The 20942-nt window shown below is 39.1% G+C and overlaps 1 protein-coding gene and 1 long non-coding RNA gene across 7 annotated transcripts in view; one reads left to right on the top strand and one right to left on the bottom strand.

Annotated features, from left to right (window-relative positions):
* The window catches only part of LOC309639128, a 422446-nt gene that overhangs the window by 16197 nt on the left and 385307 nt on the right, over positions 1 to 20942 (bottom strand). The gene's annotated exons all lie outside the window — the stretch shown is intronic.
* The window catches only part of SOCS6 (suppressor of cytokine signaling 6), a 32728-nt gene that overhangs the window by 5654 nt on the left and 6132 nt on the right, over positions 1 to 20942 (top strand). For 3 of the 6 annotated variants that reach the window (XM_082415920.1, XM_082415918.1, XM_082415919.1), the window contains exon 2: positions 1290 to 1478. The exons of 1 other annotated variant lie outside the window; for it this stretch is intronic. The gene's annotated coding sequence lies outside the window, so the exon portion shown is untranslated. Of the gene's footprint in view, positions 1 to 1289; positions 1479 to 2267; positions 2429 to 16991; positions 17120 to 20942 lie in introns of those variants that run through there. 2 more of the 6 variants (XM_082415921.1, XM_082415923.1) reach the window with 2 other exon arrangements.

Genomic DNA, 20942 nt, shown 5'->3' with positions numbered 1-20942 from the left:
CCGAGAAGCCTTCCCTGACCACCCTTCCTTCCAGCTCCTTCAGTAATCCCATTTTATCAATTCGTATGTTTCTGATACAACATTCATCACCAAGTTCCTTGTGGAGGGCGTGGGCTGTGGTCTTTCTCCTTTGTCTCCCTCACACATGGCATGGAGCCTGGCCACTGAGTGGGGACGTGGTGTACAGAAAGCGCCTGTAGCTTTTACACGGTTGTCTGCACGTTAAAGGCAGAGATGTGCTGGCTGGATCTTAGACATCCGTTGGGTTTTTTGTGTTTCTTATTTATCCCTGGCCGAGTTGATCTGCTCAGCTGAATAAATCATAGCACCGATAAGGCCGAAGTTCTTGAAACTACATGGCCCCAAATCCCCACCCAGGGAGAACTGCATCTTCTTGTAGAACCGCGATGTGTGTCTGAATTCACACACATACTCCACTGGCTGGTCGTGAAGATGCACAGGCCTCTTGTCGCTTCTGGAAGCACGGTTAACTGGAGTGTGAGGAGAGTAACGGCCCCAGAGCACATTTCCCTTGATGTTGCCTTACAGAGCTTAGTAAGGTAAAACTTCAGTTGTCTGGAACCTCTGGCACCCTCAGAATTAAGCAGGAAGGAAGAACTCGTTAGGAATTAGACAAGCCAGAGACCTGGGTGACTCTGACTGCAGCTGGTGAAGGCAGTCTCTCATAGGGTTGCAGATCGAAGTTTGAATTTCAGCACTGTGATTTTATAGGGTAGATTTTTAAAATAAAATCAAAGTCTTATTTGTCTTATCTGTAAAATAATCATGGTGCCTTCCTCAACATTGGTGTAATAATTGAGATAATGCATGTAAATGTATGAGTTGAGTGCCTGGTCTATAACAGGTGCTAACAGTAACAATTAGTTTAAAAGGTACTGTGATTAGTTAAAAGGAGTATTCTGGTTAATCAGCAATATCTGCATAAGACTTGGTTTTTCTTGTTGAGGAAGCCCCGTGTGGGGAAGGGGTGTGAGACCAAAGAGACGAGAAAAATGGAAATAAAAGAGGAAGGAGAATGGGAGTCTACAGAAGTATGACTGGTGCAGCTACTAGAATTGTGAGGATTGCACACGGGTGCAGTGTAAGCAGCGGTGGGTCGACTGGCTCTGGGTCACGGCGGTCAGGTGGTGGGAGATCTAGAACAGAACGGTACTGCATGTGGCCACCTGCAAGGCCCTGGGCGCTTGTTCTCCTACTGATTGTTTTAATATTGTCTTACCACTCTCAACAGCCATCACACTGAAATTTTTTCTTAAAATTATTAAAAGGGCATCACACTTGGAGACTATGTTTGGGGAGCGGTGGCTATCCCATTGTCCTTGGGAGCCGACTCTTGAGTAGTAGAGGAGAAGGAAAGAAGAAAAGACCACATCTCTCTGAAGGCCTGGGAGACCAAGTTTCCTGAGCATCAGTAAACCCTGCAAGCGTCGCTATGCCGTCCTGAAATCTTCCAACAGGTAAATTTGATCATGTGAAGAGGTGTCTGTCTGTATACAGCATGAGATTATATTTAATGTACACACTTGTGTTTAAAGTGTCTCTTTTAAGAAGGCAGAGGAATATATGGCTCCTATTAGATAAAATTTCTATCAAAAACAATTTTAAGATGTTAATGTTACTCTTTAGAACTATTTAGAAAAGATGTATTCAGCATGTGCTCTAGATCACCTGTTATTCAGTACTGCTTGCTGTTGTACTTAGAGTGATAGGCATTATTCTGGCCACACCAATGACACTGGGTGGTGAAAGCAACAGGGTTAACACACTTTTAAAGTAAGATGAATTCTTACTGGTAGACTTGTTATTTCGTATGATTTTCCTTTTGTTTTGATGTTTATAATAATGAAGGTGTTTGTTATTAAACCTGAGTTTGGGTTTTAAAGGAAATATCATCATCCCTCTGACAGTAGTCATTTTTGTCTGTTGACATTGCTTTTAAAGTAAAAAATATATATATATTTAGGGAATAACATTATTACCAAATATCACTGACTGTCAGAATATGTAAGCATGTACCAAGCATAGGATTGTATTAGGATTTAGTGGTTTTGTACATTGGCAGAACTACTGCCTTTTAGAATTAGAAGGAACCTTCTGATAACCTCACCCTTATGCAGATGATGAGGAAATTGAGCCTAAGAGTGGTTACGTAATTTGCCCGAGTCACAAACCACATTGCTAACAGATTTTAGAATGCAGCTCTTTTCTTGCTATTGATGCAAGATGTTTTCATTTACTTCTGGTAGCCAGGAAATTTGGATTTCTGTCTTCATGGAGGACATCACCATTGAGCTCACTCTTGGAGGGTGTTTGGGAAGAGCTACAGACGGCAAGGACAGTATCCCGGACAGGCTGAGCTGTAGGAGCTATACCATCAGCCTAGAGATTCTTTTCTCTCCTCTCCTAAGTAGGGTTACCTGTTTTCCATTTCTTGGTTTACTTCCTTGATTTGATGGAGCTTAGCCTCCTAGTAGCTTCCTAGTAAGGTGATGGGGTGTGTGTGTGTGTGTGTGTGTGTGTGTGTGTGTGTGCGCGTGTGCGTGTGTGTGTGGTGTGTTTGAGACCTTGCATGTCAGAAAATGTCTATGTTCTAAATATTTGCTTTATAGCCTGACCGTATAGAATTCTAGGTTACTGTTGTAGTCAGCATAGAATAGGTTATGCTGCAATGGCAGATTAACTCTGAAATCTCAGTGCGTAAATAAATGCTTATTGCTTGGTTTCGCCAAGTCTGCTGGGGGCCTGGGGCTCCTCTGGCATCTTCCTGCAGTTCCCCATCGTATCACCCCATGGCTCCGGGTTACCACAGCAGGTGCAAAAGAGAGCTGACAGGTCACAAGCTGGCACTAAATATTTGGCCCAGAAGTGACACATGTCACTCGTGCTCCCACTGCATGGGCCAGAACCAGTCATGTGGCCCTGCAGGGGTGCGGGGAAACGTGGGGTGCTGAGAAGAGTTGTTGACTATAAACGTGTGCCGCACTGGAAGCAGCCTTCCTCCTGGAATTCTGAAGACATTGCTCCACTAACTTCCAGCTTTCAGTGTTATCACTGTGTCAGTTGCCATCTCTTTTCCAATCGTTTGTATGTAAATTTTTTCTCTTTCTGGAAGCTTTATAGTATCTTTCTGTTATTGTCTAAATTTGAAAATTTCACCACGATGTGCCTGATTATTATTTTTTCTTCTTTGGGTGTACTGAGCATTCCATGGATTCTTCAGTGTGTAAACTTGTGTTCTTCAGTTCAGGGGAGAATTTAAAATTTTCTTTTGTAATGCTTTCCCCTTCATTTTCTTTCTTTTCCTGACTAAAGCTCTTTTTTTATTGGATGTGGGACCTCCTGGATTGATATATTAATTTTTTTTAGCCTTTTCTCATATATTTAAGTCAGTTAATTTTCTGGTTCTTTTTTGGGGGGAAGATTTTTTTCAGTTTTTCTTCTGCTGAATTTTTATTTTGGTTTATAGGAGTTTTTGTTTTCTAACTGTTCTACCCCCGCTTTTTAATAAATTGCATCTGACTCTTGTTTCAGATTTGCGATATTTTTTCTTAGGCTTGTTTCTGTTGCCTTCCCTTCCAGTAGGCTTAGATTTCAGCTTTCTCTCATTTGTTTAAGCCAGTTAACTCTGTTGTCATTTGTTTTCCAGTTTTCATTGTCCTTGTGTTTTTGTGTGCGTGTGTGTGGAGATAAAAAAGCATATGTTTCATTAGAAGCTCATCCAAAGTTTTTTTGTTCTTTTTAATAGTTTTTGTTTATTTTGCTAGGATCAGTGAACATTAAAGTCTTTTACTTTGGGGGAAACCCAAATCTAATTTTTCTTTAAATAAAGGTTTTCAGTGTGTTTTCAGTTAGTGCTGTCATGAAGCCACACCTATGTCACTGAACTTTGTGTAACTTAATTTATGAAATGCCTGCTGATTGATGGTGGGTAACATGAATTATTTTTAAGTTAGATCATTTTAAAAGCGTCAAGAGATCCCCTGTTTGGCAGCCTATAATAAGTGATTACTTTTGACAATTAAGTTATCATTTTACAGTGTGTATAACCTTTTCCATTTTGTAAGATTTTTATATTTGCTTAATAGGGCTGTATCATTCATTTGAATAATTATTGCTCTGCAGGATGCCCTTTATCGCTAATGATCAGTGAATGTGGTTTACATTCACTCTTAATATACATTTAATAAATCTTTTGTGGATTACTTTTTGTACCCCAAATCTGCTCTTCTTTATTAGGTATACTTATATAAAATGAGGAAAAGATTGTTTTAACTAAAATCTCTTATTCTCTAATGCAGATTGAATGAAAAACTCTTACATATTCTATGCAAAAGCATTTGAACACATAATTGACACATTACATTTTAAATTGGAGCTTTGTGTTAAGACCTAAAGGCTGAAAGCGGTCAAAGCAGTTGCTTTACTTTTCAATTATTTTTATGTGCATGTTGCCATTAGGAGTTAAAAATTTTTGCTTTAGTAGTTCATTATATTTAAGAGACTTTATGTATGAACAAATTTTGAAGAAAGAGAAGTAGAGAAGGAACTCTGTCATTATACTATTTGGTACAGCACCCCTGTCCCAGAATAAAAATAAACAGCAAACAGATATTTGGGCCCTACTTAATTGTCAACAGTTTGTCAAAAAATTCTCAAAGGATCTTACCTACTTTGTAGTTTAACCAATAGTTTAATACTTCCTTATAGGCGGTGGAAGTGGTGAGACTAGGGATTTACTCTGGTTTTAGCTAAAATATTGGTAAGTTCCTGGAAAGGTGTAAAAATGTATACATTTTAAAAATTAGCATGTATATACATAAAGACAGTAATGAATTGGTAATAGGTGTACTACTTTTTAAATACAACATGTTAAAATCTGAATCAAAAAATTGAGAGTGAGTTTATTTCATTAATCAAATCTTATAAGCCAGCTCCATTAACAGTTTAAATGACTGAATTTATGAACATTTGTTTTATATTCAGTTTAATAGGAATGTGTTGAACGCAGTTATAGGAAAAGATACTTAGAAGTGCTCACAAAGAAGTTCTCTACCAGTTAAATTTCTAAGTCTCTGCATATTTTTGTTTTCATTGAATCAGATAATTTTAAAGCTTGATGTGTTTTAGAGATCAACCTCTTTATTTTATATGGGGAATCTGAGACTCACTCAGTGTCACATAGCAAACTTAGTGCTACATTGTATTTTTGTATCTAGCCCACAAAGTGGGATTTGAATCACTTGAAAATTTATTAGGCCTAGAGTCTGTCATACAGAGTGAAGTAAGTCAGAAAGAGAAAAACAAATACCATATGCTAACACATATATATGGAACCTAAAAAAAAATGATTTTGATGAACCTAGGGGCAGGACAGGAATAAAGATGCAGACGTAGAAAGTGGACTTGAGGACACGGGGAGGGGGAAGGGTAAGCTGGGACGAAGTGAGAGAGTGGCATGGACATATATACACTATCAAATGTAACACAGATAGCTAGTGGGAAGCAGCCGCATAGCACAGGGAGATCAGCTCGGTGCTTTGTGACCACCTAGAGGGGTGGGATAGGGAGGGTGGGAGGGAGACGCAAGAGGGAGGAGATATGGGGATGTATGTATATGTATAGCTGATTCACTTTGTTATACAGCAGAAACTAACACATCATTGTAAAGCAATTATACTCCAATAAAGATGTTAAAAAAAGAAAATTTATTAGAGCGTTTGCTGTAATTATAAATTCATTCTTAATTTTAAATTATATGGCAACTTTAAGTCCACTTTTCTTAACTTAATTATGTTTAAATGTCTCTATCTACCTTTGTAGCCATGCAAATATTCATATTGCTTTTTTAAAAAAAAATTTATTTATTTTTGGCTGTGTTGGGTCTGTTGCTGCGCGTGGGCTTTCTCTAGTTGCGGTGGTTTCTCTTGTTGTGTGCGGGCTTCTCTTGTTGCAGAGCATGGGCTCTAGGTGTGCGGGCTTCAGGAGTTGTGGTGCGTGGGCTCAGTAGTTGTGGCTCGCGGGCTCTAGAGCGCAGGCTCAGTAGTTGTGGCGCACGGGCTTAGTTGCTCCGCGGCATGTGGGATCTTCCTGTACCAGGGCTCGAACCCATGTCCTCTGCATTGGCAGGCGGATGCTTAACCACTGTGCCACCAGGGAAGTCCCCATATTGCTTTTTAAAATAAAGCTTATTGTGTGAAGATCCAGAGGATCTAAAAAAAGTGAAGGCAATTCTATTACATTTACTACATTTCAGTTATTTAGTGAGGAGTTGGAGATTTTACCCTCCTTGCAAGCTATCAAGTTAGCCAGAAACAGTTTCATGGTTGCTGCCAGAAGACATGAGACTCCTGGGTCAGAGATAAAGGACTTTGTTACTTAGGATAGTGACAGGCATCTGGTGCCAGTTCCCTGAGCACCAGTGCAGTGTTGAGAGAAGACTGGGGTGGGGGCGGGGACAGAGGGGAAAGCAGGGAACTAATTAGGAGGCCGTTGCAGTGATGCAGGCAAGGTAGGACAGCAGCTTGGTCCAGTGTGGTGATTGGACCCCAAAGTGATTGGATTTTGCATATATTCTGAAGATAGGAATTGAGATTTTGTGACCTCTTGCAGCAGTCCCCAACCTTTTTGGCACCAGGGACCGGCTTCATGGAAGGCAGTTTTTCCACGGACGCGGGGCTGGGGCTGGCGGTGTGGGAGGTGTTACGGTTCAGGCGGTGACGCGAGCGACGATGACGGGCAGCGGCAGATGAAGCTTCGCTCGCTCGCCCACCGCTTACCTCCTGCTGTGCGGCCCGGTTCCTAAGAGGCTGAGGACTGGTTATCGGTCCCAGGCCCGGGGGTTGGGACCCCCTGACCTATTGGATGTGGAGTGAGAGAAGGAAAAGCCATGGGTGATTCTGAAGGTTTTGATCTGAGCAGTTGGAAGAATGGAGTAACCATAAATGAAAGTGGGAAAAACTGCAGGTAGAGCAGGTTTGGGGGTGGGATGGGAAAAACCCAGAGTGTAGTTTTGAACGTGCTAAGTCTCAGATGTCTGTAAGAGAGCGCAGCAGCAAAGTCGAGAGGGGAGTTGACTGTGACTGGGCTAAGTAAAGAGATGAAAGTTTGGGAGTGGATGACGCATCGTTATTCCATGCGTGAGAATGCGTGACGTTGCTGAGGGACGTGAGTGTAGATGGAGAAGAAATGACCAGGGTCTGAGTGCAGAGTGCCCCAACATTAAGAGATGAGAGGCTGAGTGTCTGAGGGGTGACCAGCTGTGTCAGGTGCTGCTGGTAGAGTGTGTAAGATCAGGACTGAGAGCCGGTGCCGGATTTGCAGTGGAGACGTTATGAGTGACCTTGGCAAAAGCAGTTTCTGTGTAATGGTGGTGGAGTAGGTCTCTGGCTTGCGATTAAGAGAAAATGGGAGAAAGGGAATTGTAGGTCTCAAGTATGCATGATTTTCCCAAGGCGTTTTGCTGGAGGGGGCACTGAAGAGGTCGAACCATAGATTGTGGGGAAAGTGGGGTCAGGACAAGTTTATTTGTATCTGTGAGAAGTGACATTTTTAGGAGTGATCCAGTAGAGGGAAATTTTTGGAAGGGGAAGGAGACCAAGCGCACCAGTGGAGGGGGCCCTGTAGAAAGGTGCGTGGATGTATATAATCAAAGGATGGATATGGGTTGATGTGGTGTTGGAGTCTGCAGTTTTCTTCTGAAGTTCTTAATTTTCTCTGTGAAATAGGACACTGGGCCATCCTCTGAGCTTGAAGATGGGGGAGTAGGTGTTGGAGGTACGAGGAAAGATGTGACATGGTCGGCAAGGAAAGTGAGAGGTGAATGGACCAGGGGAACGTGGTTTGATTTCCAGGCGGCATTAAGGCTACATCTGAGGTTCATGGTGATGACTACAAAGTGAGACCAGCCAGAGTGGTCACGTGTTTCTCCAGCCACGTTCCCTGTAAGGGTGCAGACGTGGCGCAGGGAGAGTCGGATTTAATGGGAGTTGTGGTTTTGCCAGGGGAGTTTTTCAGAGTGAGAATGGGGGAAGGGAATTGAAGATACGAGCTGGGGAATGATGGTGATAAATCATGGGATATAAGCTGAAGTAGGGAGGGACGAGGGTCATTGAAGAGCTGGTGGGGTTATTACTCTTAGCATTTAAACTTTGACTATTTCATACACCAAATAAAAAGTAACGTCAGATTTGCAAAAAGTTATTTTAAGTGGGCTGAGGAGGAGGGGGCTGTCTAGTTTGTAATAAAACAAAAATAATGCAATATTCTTATCTACTGATTTACTTTTCTGTTTGGTGGTCATGCCATGTACGAAAGCCAAGAAAAGACCTTGCGTTCTGCACTGACCTGATGGATCTACTCAGCCATTCCCTTTTAAAAAGTACCTTAAGAACAAACAAATTTACAGACTTTATTCTTATAAAAACACTCCATGTTTATTATAGAATATTTTGAAAATAAGGTATTGAAAATAATATTTACAAAGTCTTCTATGATCCAGTTGACAGTTATGCTGTATTTCTTTCTGGTCTGATTTTCCTCCCTATTCTTTCTACATAATCGAGGCCACACTTTACATAAGATTTTGTTTCCTGTGTTTTTGCACTTAACAAATGAACAATATGAACTTTTCCCCCATGTTATTTTTAACTGTATAAATATCAATTTTACTGGTTCCCTAAAGTTCCATTGTGTAGATGTGTAAAAATTTTGTTTACGGTTCTCATAATGTTGGAAATTAGAATGTTTCTGGTTTTTTAAATTTAAATTTATTTTTCACCACATAATCAGGGGACATTGTTACGTTTTGCTTTCATATTCAAGATTTATAAAAATAGCATTATTGGGTCAAGAGTATGAATATTTTTAAGAGTTGCATATAGCCAAGTGATTTTTTTACAACTATATTAAGACATTTTTAAGTAGGGAATATCATCATTTAGAAAAATCTTTGCTGATTTGACTTGTGAAAAATCACTGCTATTTTAATTTGCATTTCTTTGATTCTTATGAGGGTCAATATTTTTCTGTGAATGTGTTGAGCCAATTGGTTATCCCTGTGGAAAAATGCAAATTAATCCCTACCTCACACATAAGTCAGTACTAATCAAGTATTAACCAAGGACTTACATGTGAAAGGCAGAACTTTTAATACTTTTTTATAGGAAATAACAGGAGATACATGCTTTCATTGTTGGAAGAATTTCTTAAGACAATAGAAGCGGCCTACAATGAGGGAAGACTTACAAATTCGACTAAAATACAGTGAGAAACTTAAGTTCTTCAAGACACCACAAAAAGAATAAAACGTCAATACACAAGTACTATACAGCTGTAGAAAAAAGAAAGTAGATGATCTGTATAAACTGATATGGAGTGATTCCTAAGGGTCTGAAATTATCTGCCTTTTCATAAATCTTTGTTTTCTGTATATCTAGTCAAGCATTTTAATCATTCTTTCCTGTAATAAGGAAAAAAGAAAAATGTTTAAAAGCCAACTCATTTTACGTTGCCACCAGTGATGTAGGAGGGTTCCAGTTGCTCTACATTCTTGCTAAGGCTGGGTCTTGTCCTTCTAGTGGGTGGGTGGTGGTATCTCATTGTGGTTTTCATTTACATTGTCCTCACGGCCAGTAGTGTTAAGCACCTTTTCGTGTGCTTACTGGCCATTTGTATGTCTTTGGTAAAAGGTCTTATTTAAGTCTTTTGCCCATTTAAAAACAGGTTATTTATCTTTCATTCAGTCTTAAAGAGTTCTTTATATATTTGTTCTGGGTACAAGTCCTTTATCAGATATATGGTATGCAAATATTTCCTCCCGGTCTGTGGCTTTTCTTTCCTCTTAATGATGCATTTTGCAACACAAAAGTCTATAATTTTAATGAAGTCCCAATGTTCACTGGTTTTTATGAATAGGCTTCTCAGTTGTATGCTGTTAGTTTATCTCCAAAATGCTGAAATGGTTGCTTTTGACAGTTTGGCCCAGCTTTATAGTTGCTTTTTACAGAGGGGATTTATTAGCTTCCCTTTCCATCATGCCAGAAGTGGATCCCCCTTGGTATATACTTTTTAATTCCTATTTTCAGATGAGGAAACTGAGGCATGGATGCCCAAGATCATTGGGCAGTGGTGGCTGTGATTTGAACTCGGGCAGGATGGCTGCAGAGTCTCTGCTCAGAACCACAAGGCTCTGTCCTCTCACGCTCCATATTGTGTCAACACAGTCAGATAAAGTGACACGTGACAGGAAACTGCCAATGGTCAGCTCTTGTGTCTATTGCTTGGCAACTTCCTTTGTGACTTTGGGCCAATTGTTAAACATTCTAAGGTTTCCTTTACTCTTCTATAAAATGGAGATAAAGATAGGACCTTCCAAATAGAGTTCTTGTGAGGATTCAAGGAGATCAGTGTGCATTTTAGTGCATAGTAACCTCCTAGTGAGTGGTGCTTGTGGTGGTGTTAGTAGCCGTAGTGACGGGACACCTCCCCTCTTCCTCCTGGTGTGAGTTAGGTCTCTCTGAATGATGGTCGCATCCTAAATGTGTTCCTTTTACAACCCTTCTGCAAATGCTTGCTTACTTAAATTCTCTACTGGAATCTAAGGGCCTGGAGGGTAAGGACTCTATCTTTCATCCCTGTGTTTTTACTGTGGTTTGGAGCTATCTCCTTATACTGTTCAAGGAAGTGCAGTGTTTTATCAGTGTCAAGACAAGTATGTGAGCTGGAGTGATAAATACTGTAGGAGAGGGAGGCAAAGAGGTGGGCATAGTTAAGGAAACATACAGAAATTGTAGTGAATGATGAGAACCACTTGTATGGAGTGAACTCAGTGGTACCGAGGTTGTTTGATGTCAGGGATTTGGCTGGATCAGGTGTACATTCCTGGTGTTCGAAGGGATCAGAGCTGCTGGGAGAGTCTGGGTTGTGAATAGGAAGCAAAAGGCTGAAAGAAGAGGGTGCGGTATATGGAATGAGACAAGGCAAGGTGCAAAGGGGAAGTTGGATCAGGAGATTAGAAGCTGGGGAGAATTGGGAACAGTTTAAGCAGGTTTAGAGAGATGGATGATTAAGGAAAGCTGTTGAGACCTTTACCTTTGACCCTGAGGGCATCAGAGTCCTGCTTTTCATGACACCAGGTGGCTGAAACACACAGACACACATTCCTTTACACAGGCTGCAGATTTTCTTTTGTAAGGGGGGAGGGTGGCCATTGTTCTGTAGTAAAGTGAAACCTGCGCCATTGCTACAGGAAGATCTACTGTAGAAAATGTATGTCTTGCATGTAGGGCTTCCTGATCCCATTTCCTATTCACTAGAAGTGTAATCACTGATACTTGGATATTCTTTGAGACATTTACTATACATACTTAGGCATATAAATAAATACACAAATGGGATCATATTTGCATTTTATTTTGTAACTTGCCTTTTTCCAACAATATATCTTAGACCACTTTCTTTATATAATATTCCGTCGTATTGATGGATTAAATTTATTATACTAGTCCACTGATTTTTGATGTGTATTTTTATTGTTGCTCCCTGATATTTAGATTAATTCCACATTTTTACCAAAATGAATTATGCAGCAAAAGTCTTGTGTAGTGATTAAGTGGACTCGTTCTGTAGAATCAGTTGTGTGATCTTAGGCAAGTGCTGTGATCTCTGCCTCAGCGTCCCCATTTACGCCATGGGAATGTTACTATTGTTACGACTGCCTTTAGCTGCAAGCACCTGTATAGCTTACTGTGTGGTAAGCATTTTTTAAGGACATCATGTTTATGAACACATTTAAATCTCACAACTAACTTGCATGATTGATACTGTTATTTCTAAGATAACACACTGATAAAAGGTGGACCTGGGATATACGTGAACTCGTGCATTCTGGTTTCAGAGGAGTGCTTCCCACTGTACTATACTTCTTGTGCCTAGTACCAAACTCACTGGGTTATCAGGATTAAACGAGACACAGTGTATTCCAAAGGCTTAACCCAAGGCCTGGCACATATTAGGCCAACATGCGGCCTATATTTACCAATAGTAGGCCATTACTAGGTAAATGATTAAGTAATATTAGTTTTTTTTTTTTTTTAATTTCTGTAGGGAACATCGTTTTCCATATGTTCCTGTTTTTGGCATGAATATGGATCCAAAAGACAAATTCCTAATAGCATAATGATTGGTTAAAGCATATGTGAGTTTTAAAATTTTGATAAATATTTTCAAATAATCCTCCACAAGCTGTACAATTTGCACTTCAACAATTAGTTATCAGTGCTAGTTTCCCATACCTTTGTCAACGTTGTTATTTAGTTTTTTCAAACTCATTGGTGAAAGATATTATCTTGTTTTGCTTTGAATTTCCTTTTTAGTGAATTTTTAAGGTTGATATACAGTTTACGTACAGTGAACCTCACCCTTTATAGTGTATAGTCTGTTGAGTTTATACAAATGCATTCCGTCATGTAACCACCATCACAATCTCATCATAGAACACTTCCCATCACGGCCAAATTCCTTTAATTTCTTTGTGTTGAATGAGTTGAGAATCTTCTAGGGTGTTGATTGGCCACTTGAATTCATTTTCTCCCTCTCTTGCTTGCCTGATTTCTCTCTTAACTTGTTTTCTTGACTTCTTTCTTCCATCCTTCTTTTTGTGTGAACTGTTCCTTTGTATATTTTGCCCGTTTCCTTATAGGATTGTGTGCCGTTCTCTTACTGATTTCTAAGAGCATGGTCTATGTGACAGAAATTAATCCTTGATCATATGTGTTGGCAGTTTTCCTCCAGTTTGTTTTTTGGCTTTATTTATGCCACTTTTTGGCTATCCAGAAATGTATACATTTTGCATTGTTACATTTGTCGATCTTTTTCTTTATGGAGTCAGGGTTTTATGTTGTGCATAGAAAATCTTTCTTGCAGTGCAGGTTTTTTAAGAGTTTCCTTCAACTTTCATTTATTCATTTATTTTGTTTACATATTTGATCCTTCTGGGATTTATTTTTACATAAGAAATAAAGTCAGAGTCTTGCTTTCCCCACCACTCCCAAATGGTTTTCCAACCTACTCTCATCGTTTCTTTAATAACCCACCTTTCCTCCGGTAGTTCAACCTGTCTTCTTAGTTACAGAGCCTTTCCTATGTGTCTGGTCTGTTTCTTGACTGCTAGTCTTTTTCCCTCCAGGTTTAAGCACTCACAGTGTGTTCTGACATCCAGTGAAGCTCATCCTCCTTCATTTGTCCTTTAGGATTTTCCTGACTCTTTTCATTGCTTATATGTCAGAGTTAACTTCAATATCATTTTGTCAGGTTTCTTGCAAAGACATCGTTGATGTTTTCATGGGATCTTGAATTAACATTTTGACAGAATTGAATTGTTTTATTGAAGAACAAGATAAGTCTTTCTATATATTTAGATCTCTTATGATTCTCTGAGGAGTTTTAGAGTTTTTCATGCAGTTTTGGACATTTAAAAAATTAATTTCATCTTTTTAAAAACTGTTATAAGTAGAATCTAGTCTTTTATTATATTTTCTTACCAGCTTTTAAAATATATAGAATTACTAGTGATTTTTACATATACATTTTGTAAGCAGTTACTTAACTGAGTTTTCATCTTTCCTCCCTCATAGTTTCTCAGCTGCATCTGTTGTATTTCAAGATATTCATTCAATCATGTCACTTGTAAATAATGACAATTTGTCTCCTCCTTTCCAATATTTATACTTATTTCTTACTCTCGTCTAATTAATTGGATAATATGTTAAAAATAATGCTAATTAATGGTATTGATAATTGGCATCCTTGTTGCTGGCTTTCAGCATTTCTTCATTATTCATTATGGCTCATAGTTTTGTTATATGTATCGTGTTAAATGTCCATCTATTTCTACTAATAAATTTGCAAATATACAGCCATGCTAGCCACCCTGGGATGTGCCTTATCTAGTTGAACTGTTTCCCCCCACTACTCTGAATGATTGCTGATGTTTAAGATCTCTGTTTCGGTATTCATAAGTGAGATTGGTGTTTTGGTGTTTTAGAATTTGTTGTCTTTGTCTAGTTGCGGTATCAATGTTCTTTTGACTTCAAAAATAAATTTGGGAGCCTTTTTTTTTCCCTCGCTGTGCCCTGAAGTAGTTTAGTGAGTATTGGACATATATCTTTAGTGACTTGTCACTTTTTCTCCCCAAGGGAAGAGAGGGCCATGGTAGTTCTTGGATAACTTTCTCAGGTTCTTTGACAACTGTTAGCCTCTTTTGGATTCCTACCTCTTCTGATACAAATTTTGGTAATATATATTTGCCGTAAAATTATCCATTTCATCTGAGTTTCAGGTTAATTTTCATAGCATTTCAAAGTACTCTTACATATTTTGATTTCTCATAGATCCATAGTTATTGCTCTTTCCATTTCTAATTTTGTGTAAATACATTTTCCCTTTTTTCTTGATTATGACAGCCAGTTGTTGTTAGCTTATGCCTTTTTTCATTCTTTTCTATTAGAGGATTTTTTTCCCAAAATAATTAGGATTGGTATTTATCAGTTAATGGAAAAACTGCACTGAAACATACATTCATGTACTTTTAAACATTTTATTTTAAATTAAAAGAAGTAAATATGCACTCTCATTCATTTCCAAGTGTAGGACCAATGTCTTTTCTTTAAATAATCAGTGACTAAAAACTCTATCAGTTTGAATTATGTCATTTCTAGCCTTCCGTAATGCATCATCTATGATTTCCAGTTTGGCACTTCTTTTAAGTAAAATTATAATCACACTTGCAAAGCAACCTTCGTACAAAGGCTGAGATATTTTTTGAAGTAACGTTTTCATAGTCCTTTAGAGTGGTTTTGCTTACACCTAATTCCACAGAAAATTTTTTTAGCCATCTGCATTTATTTAGTGTTTACATATTGATTATCTTTTTTTTGTAGAAAGAACTTTAAAAAAAAAAGACTCGTAAGTTCAGAAAAGTTTAGATGAGCATCAGCAATGCCCAGGAACTATTTCAGTTACTGGAGTCTAACAAGTGACCAAGTGATAGTGTTCCTGATCTCAAATAGAATACAAGTAGATATAATTCAGCTGATAGAATAAGAAAATCACAGGAATGCTGAAGAAGAGGAGAATCGGAAAGAGGTGGCTAATAGAAATTTTACAATGTTTTGAAACTTTATGAGGCAGTTGGTTTTAGTGTGTTGTTTTTATGTAACATATGATTGGATTTTAAAAACCAGATCTGAAGGTCTTTTTCTTTTTATAGTTGGGTGTATCCCATTCATATTTATTGGCATAACAAACATTGGGACCTAAATTCCATCTCCTGTTATATTGGCCATTGACCTTATTTTCTTTTTTTATATGGTCTGTTTCTTTCCCTCATTTCTACTTCTCCCTTTATAGAAAGGCTTTAGTATCTCTTTTTTATTTTTCCTTTCTTATAAAGGTAATGGCAGGTAGTGACCTGACAGATTCAGGAGCAGTGGAGTAGAATCCAAGGAGCTGACCTGGAAGGGCATGAGCCATGTCACGCTCAGAAACTGACTGGAAATTGAAATGCAGAGATGGTTACAACAGTGAACCTCCTGTCTTGCCGACTTTTAATGTGGATGCTTTGCTTACATTAAAAGTCTTTCTCTTTGTTCTTTTAAACTGTCTTCACAGATAGTTTAAGCTATCAGTTCTCAAAGTATGGTTTGTGGATCCCCTTTCATAATAATGCTAAAACATTATTTGCCTTTTTCACCGTATCGCCATTTTTGCCAAGGGTGCAAAAGCAATGTGAATAAAATTGATGGTGCCTTACCACGAACAAGGCAATGGCACTAACTGTGTAATAGTATTAAACTTTCATAGGAGTCATATGTTCTTCACCTCCAAGCACTTGTAGTAAGAAGAAAATTCCAGTTACATTTAAGAATGTCATTGATGAAGCTATAAAAATTATTAATTTTATTACATTTTGACCGTGAGTACACACCTTTTCAAAATCCTTATGATGAAATGGAAGTGCGTAGGAAGCACTTGTACCACATTCTAATGAAGGTGTCTTGAGCGAAGGCTTGTGCCATTGTTTGAGTTACTTACTGAACTAGCTGCTCTTTCATGACATGCCACTTTTACCTAAAAGAACAATTGACAGACAAACTACGGTTAATCAATTTGAGTGTTTAATCGATATTTTCTCATAAATGGTCAAAGTAAAGCCTTTCTCTTCACTGACAATATCGTTGCCCACGTTAAATTCAAGCAAAAATTAGAACTGTGGAAAACTTCTATCTACCACTGTTTGCTTAACTGCTTCCCAGTACTTACAGACTTTTCTGATGAGGCCAGTGGTGATATTAAATGTAATTTTCTGATATTGTATAATGAAATAACTAATACATGATGTTAAAAAATCATGCATGCATAAAAGATTCATTCAAAATGTCACCGAGACCAATGGATTTAAATGTAGTAGAGTAAAAAAATTCTTGATATGGCTGTAGATTTCTTAGCACTACTAACTTTTAAGAAACTAACACTTGATTTTGTTCTAGTATCACAAGAAGACTATCCACAGTTATATGAAAAGGTTATTAAATAAAATATCCTCCCCTTTCCAGTTCTATATCTGTAGGAGGTTGGATTTTCTTCTTACACTTTAACTGAAACAACATATTGTAACAGATTGAATGCAAACACAGACGAGTGCAGTTGTCTTGTCAGACAGAGAAAAGATTTACGATAACGTAAAACAGTACTACTTCTTTCACTGAATTTTTATTATTTGGGAAAATGTATTTATTTTTCTTGAAAAGTTATTTATGTTAACATGTAGTGAGTAAATTGTCATTTAAAAATGAATTAATAAATATTTTTATTAAATTTCTAATTTCTAATAGGGATTAAATGTAATAGAGTAAAAAAATTCTTGATATGGTTTCAGATTTCCCAGGGCAACTAACTTTTTTTTTTTTTTTTTTTTTGTTGCTGTGTTGGGTCTTTGTTGCTGCGCGTGGGCTTTCTCTAGTTGCTGCCAAGGCGACTACTCTTCGTTGCGGTGCGCGGGCTTCTCATTGAGGTGGCTTCTCTTGTGGAGCACGGGCTCTAGGTGCGCGGGCTTCAGTAGTTGTGGCTCAGGCTCTAGAGCACAGGCTCAGTAGTTGCGGCGCACGGGCTTAGTTGCTCCGTGACATGTGGGATCTTCCCGGACCAGGGCTCGAACCCATGTCCTCTGCATTGGCAGGCAGATTCTTAACCACTGCGCTACCAGGGAAGCCCAGGGCAACTAACTTTTAAGAAACGATTTCAGTAGATATAACCCACAAAGACAGAGCTTTTTGTGGTCTTCAGTAATTTTTAAAAGGACAAAAAGGTCCCGAGACAGGGAAGTTTGGGAACCGCTGACTTAAGCACTAGCATGACCAACAGGGCAGCCTGTTACAGGGGAAACGTGAGCTTTGGCGTCAGAAGCCAGGATCAAATTCTGGATCTGCTAGTTTTCCTAGTGGCAAATTATTTAACTTATTTGGGCAAGTTCTAATCTTCTGAGACTCAGTTTCCTCACTTGTAAAATGGCAATAATAACGCTATTTTGTTTGTTGAAGGTTAGGTAGTTGTTTTGATGTTGTCCTTTAAGTTTTTTCATTAGGTGTTACAATGGCAAGCATGACTACCTCCAATCATTCCTTAAAAAAGAGATTGTGAAATTATTTGAAGATATTTTCTTCTGCCAGTATGGATAAAGTATTCATGTCTAAAACTTCCCCTTGAACCTTTATACACATTTTCAAGTATATGTGTAAACTTAAAATTTTACAATTAGAAAAGCAGTGAAACTAATTCAGAACATTTACTTCGGCATGATGAGACAGATGGTAATCCTATAAAAAGATGGCATATATTTTTAGAAGTGCAAACAGAAAAACAGATACTCTTAAAAATTCCAGAGTAATCTTTGCCTAGAAAATGAAGGGAAGAGATAAAAGACCATATGGCCTACTAGAACTTTTTGTAGTTTCTAATGTTTAGGATTGAATTTTGTTTATTGAATGTTATATTAAGTTGCATATGGGTTGGTAGTTGAAAAAGGAGTAATTATCAAGTAGATAATTACCAAGTACTTTTACTGTGGTTATCAGTCTTGTTTTCTATGAAATGGATGTGATAGTGGGAAGCAGAACCATTTGAACCCCAGATCTACTAAGGGTAATTTAAATGTAATACTTACGACATCAGAGGCAGTTACCGATTCTGCTCTTGAGGCAATTATATACATCAGCATCAAGTTGCCTGTCATTGTGGACCAGTGTTCTCATTCATTTTACTTTGTTGTTTATTCAGCAAATATTTATGGAGTGCCTTCTTTGGGCCAGATACAAGCTAGGTGCTGTGATAATATGCTGGGGAAAAAATGGACATAGTCTCTGCTTTTGTGTCAATCATAGTCTGATGGGGTGATAGGTATTAATCAAATAATCATACAAACAGATGTAAGCATACATCCTGGATAAAAATCATAGGCCAGAGAGGTATGCAGTACTCTGAGATCATGTAATTGGGGGATTTCACCTAATCAGGAAGAGTAAGTAAGGTATGTTCCCTGAGGAACTGACAGATGAGCTGACATGTGAAGGAATTAGTCAAAGAGGAGAATGGAAAAAAACAAAACAAAAACACAGTTCAAATCAAAGGAGCAGTATGTTAAAAAGTTGTGTGTTGAGTGAAAATATGGTGAATATGAATGGAGCAGAAATCAACCAAAATAGCCAGATTGTGTAGAACTTTATTGACCATGTTAAGGAGTTTTGTAACTTTTTCCTAAATGATGGTAAATTATTGCTTGAGGTGGGGAGTGAGGAAGATGGAGATGGGCAGGGTATCTGTTCACCATACCTGATTAGGTTTGCATGTCTAAAATTTATTGACTCATAGTTACTGAGCACTTCCTGTGCCCGTGCTATGGTCCTGGATGCTTGGGACACATCAGTGAGTAAGGCAGAGTTAATATCCCTACTTTTGTGAAGCTTATGTTCTTTAAAGAGGGGGGAGAGTGACAGAGAACCTACTAAGACAGTTCTGTTGTCTGCCAGGGAAAATGAACGAGCATGGTAAGAGGGTTTGTGTTGCAGCCTAAATGGCACGATCAGGGCAGGTCTCATTGAGAAAGTGACAGTCGTGAAGACTTGAAAGAAGTGGCGGGGGAGGAGTTGGTTGGGTAATGTTTGCAGCCAGCACCCAGGCCCTAAATGGCAGCATGTTTGTAGTATCCTTAGAGCATCAGGAGGCGAGTGGAGAGGGCAAGGGCAGAGTGGTATAGGAATGGGAGTGTCACATCATGTGCGGCCTTACAGCCCACTGTAAAGACTTCTGTTTTTCACTGGGTGAGATGGAAAGCTCTTTCGGGTTTTACTCTCCCTGCAGTTTGGCAGTTGGATTCAAGGAAGACCAGAGTGTATGTGGGCAGGAGATTAGGCTGTTGCCTTCTTATAGGCTGCCTGGATCCTGCAGTGTGTTCTTTCTTATTCAGGCCTCCTTTCCACTTCATGTTCTGAATCTTTCTTCGTCTTCTGAACCTACTTTTCAGAACTTACCTAGTTATGAATCCCTAAAGCTTGGGCACGTGCTGCAGATGTTTTCCACGCAACCTCGGGATGAGTCTGTATGTGTTCCTAGCTGCATTAACTGTGTCTACACACCTACACACACACCTACACATACACACACACCTACACACACACACCCCTACACACACACCCCTGCACACACCTACACACACCCCTACACACACCCCTACACACACACCTACACATACCTACACCACTACCCACACACACACCTACACACACACACACACACACACACACATTTCTAATGACTGGTATATCCATAACTGGTGGACCCTGAAGGGTTTGCAACTACAACTATTTCCTACCAGAATTGAAATTGAATGTAATTCACTAAAATTAAATCACAAAATTGGGGCATTATGAAGAATTGCTTGCAAATGGAAACTAGCTATGAATAAAACCTTTATATGCAGTTGACTCATGTTTGAGTCTCTGCAGTGCTTTATGTTGAACTTGAACTCTCCCCACCCGTCCATTGTTAGAAAAATTTAAGAGACATGTGGCCTGTTAAGAAAACTTGGATAGTCCTCCCCTGCATCTCCAAATGGCTCCAAATGATTAACATCTTACATTTTATTCAGAAACTGTTCATCTGTTTTTCAGATGAGGCAGTTTGAGACCCCTGGGTTCTTTGTGGGCTTTTTTGGTTTGTTTTGGCAGCAAAGTTACACTCCTGATGGGTTTGTATCTGTGTTGGAGAGGATGATGTGTGGTCTCAAAACTGGGAAGTGCATATATAAACTAGACCATGTTCATATTTGAAACCTTTTAGTTCTTCTCATTGCACTTCGAACCAGACCCAGGTACCTTGCTGTGCCTGTCTTGTGCCCACTCTTCCTTCACGCCTTGGACTTCGGACACACTGGGCTTCTCAGTTTTGCATCTGCAGTTTCCCACCTCAGGGCCTTTGCACATGCTCTTCCCTCAATCTAGAAAGTTGTTCACTCAGCCTTCCTTTGCATGACTGGCTCCTTCTCATCATTCCAGCCTTAGCCTAAATATTTGGCTGTCAGAGAGGCCTTGGATACGTGTCTTACGTGTTTATGGAGCCTAAAGTAGGAACCCTCGTGTTCTCTGATAGCCTCCCTTTCCTTCATGGTATCTGTCACAGTTACCAACGATCATGTCCTCCTTGCTTTACTTGGTTTGTGTCTGCACTGCCCAGGCAGCCTCTCCCAGGAAATGGTGAGCACCAGGACCTTAGGGCCACTGGCTCTGTTACCACTAAGGTGCATTCTTCCCACTTATGGAGTTTTCTCTGAAGACAGAAGACCTTTTTTGTAGGTCAGGACTCCTTCGAGGGTG

This window comes from Balaenoptera physalus (assembly GCF_965194825.1).
Source record: "Balaenoptera physalus genome assembly, chromosome: 12".
NCBI classification, from domain to species: Eukaryota; Metazoa; Chordata; class Mammalia; order Artiodactyla; family Balaenopteridae; genus Balaenoptera; species Balaenoptera physalus.
The sequence above is the reverse complement of the archived record's forward strand: the minus strand, read 5'-3'. Positions and strand labels throughout refer to the sequence as shown.